Below are 15971 nucleotides of genomic sequence, written 5' to 3'. Positions count from 1 at the left end.
AACCTGGGATGGAACCCAGGAGCGAGATATGCTCCCTGACCAGGAATTGAACCTGTGACCTTTCGGGTGTACGGGACAACGCTCCAACCAACTGAGCCACCGGGCCAGGGCACTTCAGTGGAATTGTAAGTTGGATTGTTGTAACTATCCAATGAGAGGGTACATGGAAAAAAAAGAAAAAAACTACTTTGTAAATTATAAGTGCTATACAACTTGTTCAAGATCACACAGGTGGCACCACCAGAGCAAAAACTAAACCCCTTCCATAACTGGAAAACCGGTGCTCGCCACGCCTGTGCTGTAGACCGCTTGCAGGGAGAAGGGGGAGCCCAGGCCAGGAGACCCCTTCTGGAGGCAACCACCATCATTCGTGCCGGAGTCAGAGGACTCAGGGACGTAGTAGGGTAGAGCGGCCTTTTGCATACCGGATGTCTAGGATGTTCACCCCTCTGGGATGTCAGTGCAGGGACGGCGGGGGGGGGGGGCGGGGGGCAGCCAGTATGTGCTTGTGTGACCCTGCAAACCTCCGTCTGCTCATCTGTACATTGGGTGTAACGCCCACTTCTCAGGGCTTTGGGAGGAGCAAATAAATTGAATGCATCTGAAACTTGGTTTACAGATGCTGGAGCACTGTACAAATCTCAGTGGTGTTGCCCATCCTCGCCCGATGCCTCCTGTCTACATTAGTGGTCCTCAAAGGGTGGTCCCTGGGCCAGCAGCACCCCACCACTGGGGAGCACGTGAGATATGCAGAGGGATTCCCCCCCCCCACCCAGGCCCGCTGAATCAGAAACTCTGGGGGGGGGGGGGGCCCAACCGCCTGCTTTTTCAGCCCTCCCGGAGATCCGCATGCGTGGTCCAGTCTGAGACCCACTGGCCCAGGGCCATGGCTCTCTGGGGTCTGGGCCCCGGAATCCCGATGCCAGAAACAACTCCCTCGGCTTTGCCCAAGGTAAACAGTGGAGGGACAAAAATAGAGTGTGGGGCCAGAGCTCTTTAGCATATGTCTACGGTTAAGTTAAAAATCTGCATTTTCCTGATATCCTTTGCTCCAGGCCAGGCAGCTGGGATAAGGCAGAGCTGGGGCTTCCAGATGCTCTCTGACCTCGGTGCTCCACCCACTGCGCCCTCACCGTCTCCCCGTCCCGCAGCCCTGGGACCTTTCAGACCAATCGCTCAGAGGCTGCGTGAGGCTGAGAAGCTCTTTCTTCAGCAACCAAAGCTGAAGAAGGGGGAACGGCCGCACCGTCCAGTAAGTGGTGCCGTTGAGCCGGGGACAGAGTAGACAGGGCAGAGGCTCCTTCTCTGCATGACTTCTACTCCACGGGGGAAACCAGGTGACGCACCTGGGAACAGGTGCGTGTTGCGGGGGGGCGGGGGAGGGGGGGTGCCGCAGAGGAAATGGGGCAGTGTCACAGGGCCGTGATGCTTCCCAGACACTGGACGGTCAGAGCAGGCCTCCGAGAGGCAGTCTGTGGGTAGGAACCTGGAGTTCTCAGCTGCTGGGCGGAGAGTGAGCAGGGTGGATTCTACGAGCAGAAGAAGTTGGGTGGTGCTGGGGGACAGGGCAGTGGGGACAGTCGGACTGCAGCGTGAAAGCAGAAAGGGGTGGACAGCAAAGGTCTGGGATAGGTCGCTCAAGCCCAGGGCCAGGAGGAGTTAGAATGTTGCTTTTTTTATGCTGTGTGTAAAATGGGACACAGGGCAGCCGGTGTGAAATGAGGGCACTGCTGGTGTGGGGCGGGGGGGCAGGTGTGTCTTTCTGGAATAACCTGGGCTCAGGCAGCCTGCAGTCACAGGGCAGTGTCAGAGGCCCCCCTCCCCTTCAGGCTCACCCCACTCTGCCGTCCCCTGGAAAGGCAGAGCAGCAGCACCTGCAGGGCCCGCCCACCCTCCACCCTCCACCCTCCACAGGTGGGTGGTGGGCGGCACAGACAGAACAGGATTCAGCCAAGACTTGAGCCCTTTCATGTGGTCACCGGTCACCGCAGAGCAGGCAAGGTCGGTTTTTGTCTGCTCGCTGGATGCCGGACCGTGGTGATGAGGGACCACCACATCTGCTACCTTCTGGGACGATCCCCAGAGGCAGGTGGGATCCGCCCACGAGCCAAGGTGGGAAGCCACATTTCCAGGAGGGGGGATGAAAGGAAGGAGCAGGAAATGGGGCTCAGCCCCGCACCCCCAGCTAAAGCTGCAGATGGGAAGCAGCTGCTGTTGAGGTGACATACAGCCATGCACTTTCAGGTTCTCTGCTTCTGTAACTGATTCCCTTGCAAACATAACGGATGTAGATGCACTGTTCACGTCTCCCTCAAAGAGAACACATTTAAAAATGAGGTGAGTCCCAGGATGATGGGACTGCCCTGAAGGGGTTCCAACAGGGCACCCAACCTCTGTCCTGCCCAAGTCCGACCTCTGTCCCAGCCAGGGCAAGCTGACTTTTTTTCCTGTTTTGTTAAAAATTAATTTAATGTCATTCTTAAGTACAGCTGACATACAATATTATGTTCGTTTCAAGTGCACTACATAGTGATTAGAGATTTCTGTACCTTACGAAGTGGTCCCCCCAATGAGTCTGGTGCCCACCTGGCACCAGGCATGGTTATTTCAGGGCTCCCGACTATACTCCCTGGGCTGTGCTGCACACCCCTGGGACTGTTCTCACAACCGGCAGCTTGTGCTTCTTGCAGCTGCTTTCCTCCTGTATCCCGGGTACGTTGTCCCCTGGCTGTGGCTCGAAGGAAGACGGAGAACAGTAGGGGTTACGATAACAGTGTTTAAAGCAGTATGTACTAGACGTCCTCTGCAAATCATCGCACGAGGCTCTTTTAATTCATTCCTCACTTTATCTGCACAATGCCCCTGCAGGGCCCCACTTGACAGATGTGGAAACCGAGGCTCAGGAGGCTCTTAACAGCCACCCAGCTAGGAACAGAGCCAGGAATTCACGCCCGGTCCCTCCGACGGCAGAGCAGCGGCCCTGCCCTCTGTGCGGCGCACGGGCACGGACCCCAGGACAGCGCTGCGTGAGAGCCCTCAGCAGCGCGAGCATGATGTTTCGCTCTCTAACGAAAGCACACAGATGACAAACGTCCCGTTCCTTCCGACCTCCTCCAGGCTGGCATTTCCCAAACCCTGACATGACTACGATTCTCCATTGATTGGCGTCGCCGAGTGCTATTTTTAGAACTTGGATGATGAGTGGATTGTTCTGGTTTTGCTGCTTAGTGTGGAATCACCAGTTTTTTTGTTTGTTTGTTTGTTTTTTTCTTCCTAAGGAACCATGACAGCGGGAGACATCACAACGTGGGTTTACGTGATCCCTGGCACTTTGAAAATCGTCTCCACCTGGCTGGCGTAGCTCAGTGGATTGAGCGCAGGCTGCGAACCAAAGTGTCACAGGTTCGATTCCCAGTCAGGGTACATGCCTGGGTTTCAGGCCACGGCCCCCAGCAACCGCACATTGATGTTTCTCTCTCTCTCTCTATCTCCCTCCCACTTCCCTCTCTATAAATACATTTTTAAAAATCTTGAAAAAAAAAAAAGAAAATCGTCTCTGCATGGTGACAATTCATTCATCCAGCAAGGTGGGTGCCGTAGGGTCATGGTGTCCTTGTACCAGCAGGAGACTAGGCCCTGGTCCCCAGTCATCTGCGTGCAGGGCCAGGACCGGGGGTGGGTGGGTCCCCACCATGTTGGGCGCGGACTCGCTAAACACACAGTCATAACGCGCCGACCCCACCCTAAGCAGGGAGGGCGGGGGGCACACTCCGTTCCCACCTCGAGCAATATAGCAAATACCACAACGCAATTTTACGAAAACGTGTATTATTTCTTGTCCTCAGTGAATACACATTAGTTACAGAGAAGTCAGAAGGGTATTCACATAAAGGGAGGGGAGGGGAGAGGATCGCCTATAATTTCGCCATCCAATTTGGTATATGCTCCTTCTTTCCAAATGCTTTTGGTAATAGGTACGCACGCACGTGAGTTTCTGCGTGTGAACGCATCTCAGTGAGATGCTACACGGTGGTTGTCACGCGCTTCACTTCCCCCACAAGGACTGGAATTCCCTGTACGATCGGACCCTAATTTATGTAAGCAGTTCTTTTTGTTGGGCATTGGTCTGATTACTTCTTTAGGGTAAATTCCCAGAGCTGGAGTTCCTGGGGCAAAAGCGCCGCTTGACGTCTGGTGTGAGTCAGGAGACCGCCTTCCCGAGGGGCACAGCGCGTGAGTACGACTGGAGCCCCATGGTCTCCACAGCCCTGGTTGGATGACTGTCGCAATCCCTGCCAACCTCCCGGGGGGTTTAAAAAGCATATCTGGGCCCTGGCTGGTGTGGCTCAGTGGACTGAGTTCCCGCCTGTGAACCAAAGGGTCGCTGGTTCAATTCCCGGTCAGGGCCCATGCCTGGGTTGCATGACAGGTCCCTGGTTGGGGGTGTGTGAGAGTCAGTTAATGAATGTTTCTCTCACACATCAATGTTTCTTTCCTTCTCTTTCTTCCTCCTTTCCCCTCTCTCTAAAAATAAATAAATAAAATCAAAGAAAGAAAGAAAGAGAGAGAGAGAAAGGAAAGAAAGAAAAGAAGAAAGAGAAAAGAAGAAAGAAAGAAAGAGAAAGGAAAGAAAGAAAGAAAGAAAGAAAGAAGAGAAAGAAAGAAAGAGAAAAAAAAGAAAGAGAAAAAGAAAAGAAAGAAAATCACCGGCTTAAAACAATCAGCTACCTGGAACAAGATCAGAGTTCCATCAGCATGGAATGAGAGCGAAGGCGGGTGTCAGGAACACCCAGCACAGGGCCGGCCTCAGACCTGCAAGGCTACATGGGGTGTGGAGGGGTGAAACCTGGGAGAGGCCTGCGAGAGAAGGTGGGGAGGGAGGAGAGTGTCCATCCTGTCGCCGTGTCTGGCTGGGAGAGTCCTCTGAGCCCCGCCTACTACAGATGACCTTGACTCCCAGGCTGAGGGAGAGGACCCTTCAGGGAGTGGCTCACCTCGGGCTGCTGTGACAAATCACCCAACACTAGCCGGCTTAAACAACGCACATTTATTTCTCAGTCCTGGAGGCTGGAAGTCCAAGCTCATGGTGCTGGCAGACCTGGTCTGATGAGGACCCTCCCCCTGGTCTGCCGTCTTCTCGTGCCCTCACGTGGCAGAGAGCAGAGAGAGAGGAAGCGAGCTCTCTCCTGTCTCTCAGGGCCCCGAGATGGTTCATTTTATGTGTCGGCTTCACGGGGCTAAGGGGAGCCCAGGGAGCTGGTAAGACATTTTTTCTGGGTGCGTCTGTGCGGGTGTTTCTGGAAGACCCATTAGCTTTTGACTCCATAGACTAAATAAAGAGATCAAGTCCTCACCAGGGGGGTGGACACCATCCAGTCCATGGAGGGTTTGACTGTAACAAAGAGGAAGGAAGGGGGAGCTCTCTCTGTCCCGGAGCTGGGACCCCCACCTCCTCCTGCCCTCAGACACCGGCACCCCTCACTCCTCCTGGGTGTTGGGACTCCAGGCCCTGCACGCACAGCCTCCCCAGGCCTCAGGCCCCTGGACCAGACTGAGTCAGAGCCCCGTGTTCCTGGTTCTCCAGCTTGCAGACAGCAGGTCTTGGGGCTTCCTGGCCTCCGTAACTGCGTGGGTGAATTCCTACAATCAGTCTCATGTATCTGTACATCTATCGGTCTGCTTGTCTGGGCAGCCCTGAAAGTACAGGCATGAATCCCATTCACGAGGGCTTCACCCTCAGGGCCTACTCCCCTCCCAAAGGCTCCACCTCCGAGTCACCCCCTCCCCACCTTGCCCTGGGGGTTCTGATTTGGTGGGGCAGAGACTCTTCCATGGCATGACCTCTGTCTGGCCCGGGAGCTGAACCTGGGTCAGAAGGGGGAGATTGCTCCTTGCAACGCCCTCTTGAAGATAACCTCATGGTAATCAATAAACCAGTACCCTCCGCTGCCTCCCGCTGGTTTCTGGAACAGGCCCTTGTCCTGACCTCGTCGACATGTCAAGTGATTTCTCGAACCTGGTAGCATTTGCGTACTATCCCCCCACCCTGGACCCTGTTCTTTGGCTCCGGCGGAGAGCTGCAGACATTCATTCCATCGGGCAGCTGCCCGAGCTGTGCCTCCTATGGAAGTTTCTCTTAATAAACACTATCCATTACCCGATCAGAGCGCCCAGCCGCTCTCTTCATCTACCCTGCCCTCTGCTTTCCGAGGTGGGTGTTCGGTCCAGGGATCTTCCCTTGGGTGGGTGTGCACTAACAGATCCCAACACATACATTCGGTGGGGCACAGGGAGGGGACACAAACATCCGGTCCCTGACGTGGGCGGGAGTCCCCAGGCCCCCACCCTCCCCGCGGCCTTTCTTCCCGGAGTTCACTTTCCCAACTAACCGCAGGCTGACCCACCCCAGGGCTGTGTCTCCGGTTGTGCTCGGTTGCACGACTATCTCTCTGCATTCTTTTCCTCCAGTAGCGTACATTTTCCTAATGCCTTTCCAAGTGCATGGTCGTCACAAACGCTCCACCAAGGTTCTAGTTTAAACGCATCCTCTGGGCATCTCCTCCCGACGGCTTTGAACAGCGGTCGTGGGGAGCGTGAGTCATCTCCGATGGAGCCCCGGTGTGCAGAGCCTCTGTCGGATCAGGGGCAGCCCCCGGGCCGCAGCACTCGTCCTTCCGTCGCTGTGGCCCCCGTCGCTGAGGACACAGCGGTTGGATATGAAACGATCACCCTTCTGTCCAGACTGGATACAAAATCCGCACCCCCCAAAGGAGGGCTTTGCTCAGGCTTCTTTGGGCTCAGAAATAAAGCATCTTTGTTTTTACCAGTGTTTCTTCTGCGTTCTGCTGAAGGAGTGCTTCACCAAGTCTTTGCTCGTGTCCCATCCTGATGTTTTCGTGCACGTCCTGGCCCCTGTCCGTTGGGGGTGTCAGCTCCCCTGTCATGAAGGTGGTGGTCAGTGCTGATGGGCAGGAAAGGGGCCCCATTCCCATGATGCCTTTGGGGCTGTCTCTGTAAGGCAGAGACTATCTAAGAGGGCATCATGGGTGCTGCAAAAGTGGGCACTCCCTGAACTTAAAGGGAATCCCAACTTACTAGCCTCTTTCCTCATTCACAAATTCAACAAACTGACAGGCAAGAAGAGTCCCCCCAAATCACTCTTCCTGCAGTGCTTGTGAGCAGTAGCCTCTGAGACTCACCGAGGTGTTTACTGAAATGATGCTGCGCTCAGTGCAGGTTTCTGTACCTACCTCCCGTCCTTGGGAGATGGCGGGCCGGAAAGAATTAGCGGACAAAGGAACACAGTCTCCGTTCTCGGGCAAAGCTGGGCTTCCCTGGACCGAGAGCTGAGAGAAATAAGTGATCCTGATGTGAGGGTAATGAAACCTTTGTACTGTGGTCAGACGTGATGCTTTCTGGACTGTGTTCTCATCAATTATTTAATGGTGGAAATCAGTGTAATTACTCTCATTTTTCAAAGCAGGAAAACAAGACCTGGCCAAGGGAGGCAGCCAGCACTCTCCCTCTGGCTGGGTCTGGAGAGCAGACTCATGCCAGCACAGGTCTCGGACCCGCAACCACAACTTTGCCCCACCGTGTCCCCTGAGGCGAGCACCCTACTGCCGTGCACATTAAATTCCTATGACTTCCTAATTAAAACAGCATTCATGAGCCCTGCCCTCTTAACAGAGATGACTGCTCTTGACGTAGAGTTTTCTCCACTTTGCAAAACGTTCTTTCTTTTACTTCCAACTCCTAAATTAGGCCACCTCATAGCCCCCAAGCAAGCTGCTGGCCCAGTTTGAAAGCTGTGGCTGCCCCTCAGTGCGGAAGTAGGATTCTCACTGTGAACGAGAACCTTCTCTCTCTGTATTCATGTCCTCAGTTTCAATTCACAGGGGCAGGCTCCCAGCCGCTGGGGGTCGTCCTAGAGTGGGCCGTTTTCCCTCTCTGCTGTTCAGACCTGTGAAATGGGCTTCACGATGGGGCCTGCTCCCTCAGTCTTTCTGTGCGTTCATGAACCCAGGCAATGTCTGTGGAGCTCTCGAGTCAGGTACTGGCCCTTACTAAGCACTCGACAAATATTCACTGTTTTATTTCATCCAGAATTTCTTCTAAGAACATGTGATATTTAGCACAGTGTTCTTTCTACTGTAGGGGTTCAGAGCGAGTCATCCAAGATGTGCTTTGGTGGCATTCGGATTATTTTGGGCTAAAGACAAACCACCTGAGACCCTGCAGGCCCAGGAAAAACTTCTGGGTCCCTGCCCTTTAACTGCCTAGAAGAATTTAAATTAGGGGCCTTGCCCCTGATAAGAGGTTATCAGAGGTAACCTTTTACCCACCTAGAGGCCAGGGCAAACAGCCAATTCCTGAACGTCTACCTGCTCCTCTCATTGTCCTGAGGCCACCCTCCCTCCCGCCCCGCCCCCCCAGCCCCGGAGCATCCAACCGCATCCCTAGCTCAGGACGTCGAACACAGGGTCCGGGGGAAGAAAGGCCTGCCTGAGTGTGGTTGGCAGGGCGGTAATATGGGTGTCATAACTTATAGTTTTAATTTGAACATTTCCCCTAAAATGCCCTATGGGGTGCTTGAGTAGGACAGTGTTATGTTGCAGAATTACACGCTTATGATTTTGTAATAAAAGATGTTGTAATAAAAAGGGGGCATTATGAGCTTGGGCTGAGAACCAGGCATGGCAGGTTCGATTCCCAGTCAGGGTACATGCCTAGGTTGCAGGCCATGACCGCCAGCAACCGCACATGGATGTTTCTCTCTCTCTCTCCCTTCCCTCTCTAAAAATAAATAAATAAAATCTTTTTAAAAAATGGGGGGGCATTATTTGTGCCAGACACCCCCCACCCGCGCCTCCCATACATCTTGTCTCCCCTTTTGTCTCTGACTCTCTCATGTCTGTGGGGTCCCGGGCTCCCCCACCTGTGTGGGGCCCCTGATGTGCGTGTGTCATGAAAGTTGGTTATTTTCTCTTGTTAATCTGGCTCCTGCAGATTCAATGGTCCCACCAGCGGGTGGAGGAAAGTTTCTTCTTCCCCCACAGTACTCACGCGAGTTAAGACGATGCCTAGAAGTGTGGAGTGTTCATCTGCATAGAAATCTGTTAGGATATTATTGACATAGAAAAATGTTGACAGCATATTGCTAAGTGGCGAAAAACAGACTCAAGCACTGGAACGTGAAACGGTTTCTATAAAAAGTCTTTACAAAGATTCCAAGCACCTGGGTCAAACTGTTGAGTGATCGAGCGTGTGTGTGATCAGACTCTGAGTGATTTTTTCCCCTTCATGAAACTTTTTTTAAAAAAATAGGCCTCATTTTTAAGAACAAGTTTAGTTTCACATCAACACCGTGTAGAAAGCACAAAGAGCTCCCGCGTGCTCCCTGCTGCGCCCCACACCCACAGCCTCCCCTCACTCCATCAGCACCCCCACGGTGTTACAATCCATGATCCGACACGGACACATCCGGAGGCCCCGAGTCCATGGAATACACGAGGGTTCACTCTTGGTGCTGTGCATCCTGTGGGCTTGGACAAGTACGTAATGATGCATGTCTATCCTTATAGCAGACAGAATAGCCTCGCCGCCCCCCAAAATCTTCTGTGCTCTGTTTACTCACCCCCCACCCCCATCACCTCTGCACCCACTGATCTTTTTACTGTCTCCCTAGTTTGGCCTTTTCCAGCGTGTTAAATAGTTGGAATCATACAGTATGTAGCCATTTCAGACTGGCTTCTTCCACTTAGCAGTATGCATTTAAGGTTGCGCATGTCTTTTCATGGACATTTCTTTTCAGTGCTGAATAGTATTCCACTGTCTGGACATACCACAGTTTATTCATTCGCCCACCCGCTGAAGGACATCTCACTTCCATGTTGAGGTAATTATAAATAAAGCTGCTAAAACATCCATGTGTAGGCTTTTGTGTGGATATAAGCTTTCATACATTTTTCTAAATAATGGCTCTACTAGACTATAACTGACATACCATACAATTCGCCCATTTAAAGTGTACAATTCCGTGGTTTTCAGTATAGTCCTACAGTTGGGCAACCATGGCCACTACCAGTTTGGGGACATTTTTATAACCTCAATAGAAACTCTACACCGGTTAGCAGACACTCTGCAGCCTGTCCAGCCCAGCCTTTGGCCACCGCTAACGTGCTGTCTATAGATTCACCTGCTCTGGACATTTCACATAAGTGGAACCATGCACCACGTGGCCTTTTGAGACCTAGCACGTCTTCAAGGCTCACCCCCGCAGTAGCACGCAGCAGTACGTTTTTGTTCCCACTGCTGAGAAACCGTTGCATGGCGATGCCACATCTTGTCTGTCTCGGTATCAGTCAGGGGAGGCTGGGTTGCTTCCACGTTTTGGCCGTTACAAATAACGCTGCTACAGACACTCACGCATGAGCTCATGGGTGGACTTGTGCTTTCATGTCTCTGGGGTAGATCCCTGAGACAGGAAATGCTGAGTCATAGGTTTCAGCTTTTGAGGAACTATCAGACCATCTGCAAAGCAGCTCCACCAAACGCAGGGTCGTGACTTCTCCCGGTTCTCACCAACACCATCTGTCACCTGTCGTTTCTACGGCAGCCATATGAGTGGGGCAGCAACTGGTCCTTATGCAGTGTACGTCTCTGTTTTCCGATGAGTGTGTGTCACTTCCGTAGTGGTGAGGGACGTGTTACTCAAACAAACCAGAGAAGTCCAACACCCCGCTGGCCGGCATCACCGTGAGCAGCCACAGTGCACAGCGATGCAGTTGGTTGGGGACATTGGGTGAGTTAAGTAGGGCGTAAAGCATCACGGTCGGCCTGGGGAGCTCTGTGATGTGTCGTCCCTGCTGTCCTCTGAGACCCGGGTCCCTCCGCAGTTCCACCCGTTTGTCTCCCCACCCCTAGGAAATGCAGGAGAGGACCCTTCTCCCTGGCTGGACCCTGGGTTTGCCTCTCAGTCACTCCGGGCTGGGTCTCCTGTCGCTCTGCCCCATCCATGCCTGGTGGGCAGCAGGACGCCTCACACGGACCAGACGGACGATCTCTCGGGTATTTCAGGAAGGTGCTGGAAGCCACATTGGAGCTTTACCGGGTCCTCTTACAGGGAACATGACCCTTGGCAAGGCGCGAGCCCTCACAGAAAGATGAGGTTCAGTGCTACTCCCTTATCCCGACCATGCCGGGTGCAGTTCAGCTCGGTACTTCCAACATTGCCAGGGTGCCCATGCGCGCTGGGAACCGGGCTCCAGGGGGCGCTGTCCAGGTGGTTCTCACTCCTGGTGGCTCGGAGATAACCGTGTGTCGGGGCTTACTTCCCTTTTTAAGTGCAAACCCAGTGCTCTGATCGTTGTCTGTGTAGCCCGTGACAGAGTTCAAGGCCACAGTTAGAATGGCAGCAGTCACCATGAACTGAGGACCTAACGCCCTTCACTCTGCTCGCTGATCACACTCGTCTTCACCCTGTTCCACGCAGCAGCTTCCTCGTGGCTCCCCCCTTCCTCGCCTTCCAGCAGGTTGCAAGAAGCTGTTTCTCACCCAGTTGGTCAGTTCTGCAGTAATATGGAGGCCGCTCCTCTATTAATCACGTCTTTTGTTTTGTGTGTTTGATGCTTTGACATCTCAGGGCCTTGTTGACTCTGGAGGGGCTGCCCCTCCCACCATTGGCTAATTCGAGCAAATGGTTGGCCCGACACTGTGTCTTTCCAAGGCAAACCAGCCAATCCAGAGCCCGTACCCCCCACACCCTCTTCTCTAGGCCCTCCCACCCAGTTGGATGGTGTCTGGCCAAGCACCCACCAGACAGCTAGGGACAGCCCCTGGGTCCCGCAGCCCACAGAAATTACTCACACTCGCCCACCCCAAGCCTGCTCACCCCGCAGGAAGTTCCTTCCCGTGGAAAACGTGATATAGGCTCTTGTGCACGCTTCCCGCTGTTTCCCTCGGCCTCCTGATGGCCTGGGCCCTGTGTGGCCCTGCCTAGCACCCTGCGCCTGCTGTTTCTGGGGCTCTGTGAGGACAGCATACTTTCACGACAGCCATGTCCGTGTTGGGGTGTCTCACCATCCCCGACGAAACAAATCCCCGCCGCTCCAAACGCCTCTGGAAACCCAGTCTAGAGTGTGCCCCCAGCCCTGCCCCCGAAACATCCTGCACATAAGGCGGTAAGCACCTGATTTCCTGCTCTCGCTCTCTTTTGGCCTAGAAACCGTGAGAGGGTTTGGTTTCCTGCAGCTCGCCCCGCCGCCTCCAGCACCTGAGCCCTCACACGCCCATCCGCCCTCTCTGCTGCAGGCTGCCGCTGGCCCCCTGGCTCAGCCGTTGGCCTCTCTCTGTCAGCTTTTCCCCAAACACAGACTGTTGCCCTGGCCAGTAGGTGACCTTTTCTTGGCCAGCCTCCAGGCAAAGCTGCTGCCTGAAAACGTGTTTTGGAATTCCTTGACGTCTGGATCACTTCCCGCCGCGGCCCGGGCTCCAGGTTGGGTTTCAGAGCCCCGAGAAGAGGAACGCGAGGCTGCAGAGGCTGAACCGGGCGTTCTTTCCCTGTCGGGGGCGAGCCCGTGGGGTGGCGGGATCTCATTCTGGTCCTTTTCGGGACATAAAGGATCTCCAGCTCAATCTCAGCTCGAAGTTTGTTTTTCCTTTTCTTTTTTGTTTCATCTCACATCTCCCTGAAAGCAGTGGCCCTGCCCCCGCAGGCCTCGCTGTGTCTGCCCCCCCCTCCAGTCGGAGTCAGGGGGAAGCATGGGTGGGGCGGGGGTTTGGGGGGAGAAGCTGTGCAGGCGAGGAAGCCCCCCCCCTTCCACTCCTGGTGCAAGGCCGGGCCCCTGACGCCTGCTGTGCGGTGGGTGCGGAAGGCTGTCCCTTACATCGATTTCCTAGGGCCGCCATAACCAAGTACCACAAGCGAGGTGACTCAAACCAACAGAAACTCCTTTCACAAGTCTGGGAGCCGGAACTCCAGAATCACGGTTTGGGTGGAGCCACAGTCGCTGCCTCTGACGTCTCTCAGGATGCGTCCCTCCTTGCGTCTGCCTGGTGACTCCAGGCGTTCCTTGGCTGGAGGTAATGTCCCTCTTGTCTCTGTGTCTGTCTTCACCTGTCCTTTTCCTCTGTGTCTGTGTCCACACTGCCCTTTTCTCATCAGGACGCCAGTCGCAGCACACACGACTCCAGCCTGGCCTCGTCTGAACTAATGACAGTAAGCAACCCCCATGCCCACATACGGTCACATGTACAGGGACAGGGGTGAGGGCTTCAGCAGGTCTTTTTTGAAGATAGAATTTACGTATAAGAGCCCCTTTTCTACTCTCTCCCTCATGGGCTGCTTTTGTGGTTCTTCAGAGCTACCCCCCTCTGCTCAGGCCCACCCTGCCACCCCCTGACACCCGACCTCTCTCGGCTCCTTCTCATCCCTTCGTCTCCCACCCAACAACGGTTGACCCTGGAGGTCTCCTCGCCTGGCAAGCAGCCTTCTCGGGCGGGATATCTCCTTGGCTTCCCTCGGCCCACAAGAAAACCTACACACCCTTGGCCCAGGCAGCCGCAGGGGACGCGGGCCGCGCCCCTTGCTGCCCTCATCCCTCAGTGTCACCCAGACTGCTCCAGAAAAGGGGACGCCACTTGCCCATGGCCTCCCCCATTCAGGAATGAGTTCAAGCCCCAACTCAGGGTGGTCACCACACTCTATCCTGGTTCCGTGGCAGCTCGGGAGACAGGCCTGGCTGAGTCAGACACCGGCTGCCCTGCTGGCCCTCGCCACCCCTCCCAGGGTCTCTCCCCCTGTTCTTCCCCTTGTTTACGCTGAGGACGTTACTTTTCTCTCTCCCCCCTCAGGAGAGGAGGAGAAACACCATCACGGTCTCTACACCTGCTGGTCTGCTTGAAAGGATGGCTTTCTCTGCTCCGTTTCCGCTGAATCACCTGAACGGGGAGCGGGGGTCACAGGTTCCTGCAGATTGGAGCATTACTGCCAGGATACCCACCACCTCCTCTGAGAACATGGGAGAACCCACTGCCGTCGGTTTGGGAGATGCAGGCCGTCTCACCGGACAAGACAAGTCTCACCTCGTGTCCTGGAAGACCAATGCCATAGCTGGTCCCTAGTGAGCACCCAGTAAATGGCAGTCTGGGAAGCCCGAATCCCAGCACCGGCACCCGCAACGCTCGGCCGCTTCCTCTCCGGCTACGTCAGCAGCTCGAGGCTTCAGGAAACTCTGCGCTCCTCCCAAGCATGCTCTGCTGGGTGCAAGCACCGAGTCCCTCCTCTCTCCGGGGCACTGTGCCGCTGCCTCCCGGGGCCCTGAATCTGGAGGGATGGGGATCGGGGCAGGTGTGAGTGACACAGGCAACGACGACCTCCTCATGCAATTGTGTCCTCCAAGGGGGCTTCTCCGATTGCTTAATCTCGAGGAGCACAGCCCTGCCCAGACGCTCTCTGCCCCCCTGCCCTTCCTAAGAGCGCTGCAAAGCAGTTCTCCCCACCTGAAGTCGTAGTAAATTACAGTTTGTGTGTTTCCCTCTCTGGGGAGCTGGGCCCTGTCTGTGTTTCCTGCAACATCCAGGATTTACAGCAGAGCCCGGCATGTGGTGGGTGCAGTGGGCTGAGCCGTGGCCCCTAAGAGACGCGTGCACCGGAACCTGTGCCTGGACTTATCTGGGGAAAAGGTCTTTGCAGATATAACTAAGGATCTTGGAATGAGATCATCCTGATTAGGGTGAGCCCTAAAACCAATGACAAGTACCCTTACAAGAGAAGAGCAGGGAGAAGACACAGACAAGGAGCCCACAGGAAGACAGAGGCAGTGTGGAGGGATGCAGCCACAAGCCAAGCAAGGCCTGGAGCCACGGAGGCTGGGAGAACTAGGGGAGAAATGTCGAGATCCTTGGGAAGGAACACAGCCCTGTCAACACCTGGCATTTGGCCTTTGTGCCTGCAGAACTGCACAAGAATAAAGTTCTGTTATTTTAAGCGACACACTTGCAGTAATTTGCTAGATACCCCTGGAAAACTAACACAGCAGACATTCAGTAAGTGTTTGCTAAATGAGTGAATGAATGAGTGATGAATGCATGCATGCATGCATGAATGAATGCATCATCCACTGCAGCAAAGTTCAGCTCCCCTTCTGTGGGATCCTGGAGAGCCCGCTACGTCCAGAGGTCACCCCTAAAGGAGGAGTAGGTGTCAGGGCCACTGAACATAAATCCCAGCTCTGCGCTAAGCATCAGTTCCCACTCCTGGCCTCAGCCTCCCAGCTGGAAGGTATGGTCTCTGAGGTCCACGGGGTCTCCAGGGTTTAACAAGAGCACTGCTGAGCCTGAGAAGATTCTCCAAGCCACTCCCTGCAGGCCCCAGATCGGAGGCCTCAGCTGGCGGAGGGCCCTGGGACGTCCTCCAGAGTGGGGCACCGGCATCGTGCCCAGCGGTGGCAGCTGCTGTGTGTCTGCGCCTGCCCACCCTCGGGGCCCTGTGGTTACCTCAGCAATCACCTCCCTCCCCGGACTCCCTGCAGCAGATGGGACCCGCTGGCTGGCGTAGGGCTGGGTGAATTTTCCCCTGGCTGGGAAACAAAACCTGTGCGTCTCCAAGGACGTTATCTCTAGGTCAGAGTAGGGGGCGGGGAGTGGGGGAAAGTGGCTTAGGGAAGTCACCTCAGTGCTGAAGGCTCATTTCCCACTGAGTGGGTGCAGGGAAGCCCGGTGGTGTGGCCATTTCTCCCAGGAAGACTGGCTGGCTCCCCAACACAGAGAGTGGGGGCTATCTTGGGAAACTAGTCAAGATCTACAGAAATGTATCCATAGGCTCTGTCTCTGTACTCCCCTGAGAACACTGCTAGGCGGCCCAGTCTTGGTTAATTTCCGCAGACTTGCATGGGTGTTAAAAGAACTCAGACCCGCAAGTATGGGAATTTGAGCTGACCTCAATCTTCTGACCTTTCCAGTGACTGGTT

The 15971-nt window shown here is 54.7% G+C and overlaps 3 long non-coding RNA genes across 4 annotated transcripts; all 3 read left to right on the top strand.

Annotated features, from left to right (window-relative positions):
- The first annotated feature begins 748 nt into the window (after positions 1 to 748).
- Positions 749 to 3575, top strand: LOC123815861. The gene is made up of 3 exons (XR_006785184.1): positions 749 to 952; positions 1056 to 1252; positions 3279 to 3575. It is a non-coding gene; the product is annotated as an uncharacterized LOC123815861 (long non-coding RNA).
- A 7069-nt stretch (positions 3576 to 10644) lies between these two features.
- LOC123815847 lies at positions 10645 to 12442 on the top strand. The gene is made up of 4 exons (XR_006785181.1): positions 10645 to 10804; positions 10927 to 11083; positions 11381 to 11563; positions 12224 to 12442. It is a non-coding gene; the product is annotated as an uncharacterized LOC123815847 (long non-coding RNA).
- A 7-nt stretch (positions 12443 to 12449) lies between these two features.
- On the top strand, positions 12450 to 14993 carry LOC123815846. 2 transcript variants are annotated; one of them, XR_006785180.1, is made up of 4 exons: positions 12450 to 12648; positions 12901 to 13083; positions 13166 to 13219; positions 13855 to 14993. It is a non-coding gene; the product is annotated as an uncharacterized LOC123815846 (long non-coding RNA). The 2 variants fall into 2 exon arrangements; XR_006785179.1 differs by having other exon boundaries at positions 12450 to 13083.
- Positions 14994 to 15971: the final 978 nt, after the last annotated feature.

Source organism: Phyllostomus hastatus, unplaced genomic scaffold (assembly GCF_019186645.2).
Source record: "Phyllostomus hastatus isolate PE091 unplaced genomic scaffold, TTU_PhHast_1.1 phas_contig_196, whole genome shotgun sequence".
NCBI lineage: Eukaryota > Metazoa > Chordata > Mammalia > Chiroptera > Phyllostomidae > Phyllostomus > Phyllostomus hastatus.
This window is presented reverse-complemented; position numbering and strand designations above follow the sequence as displayed.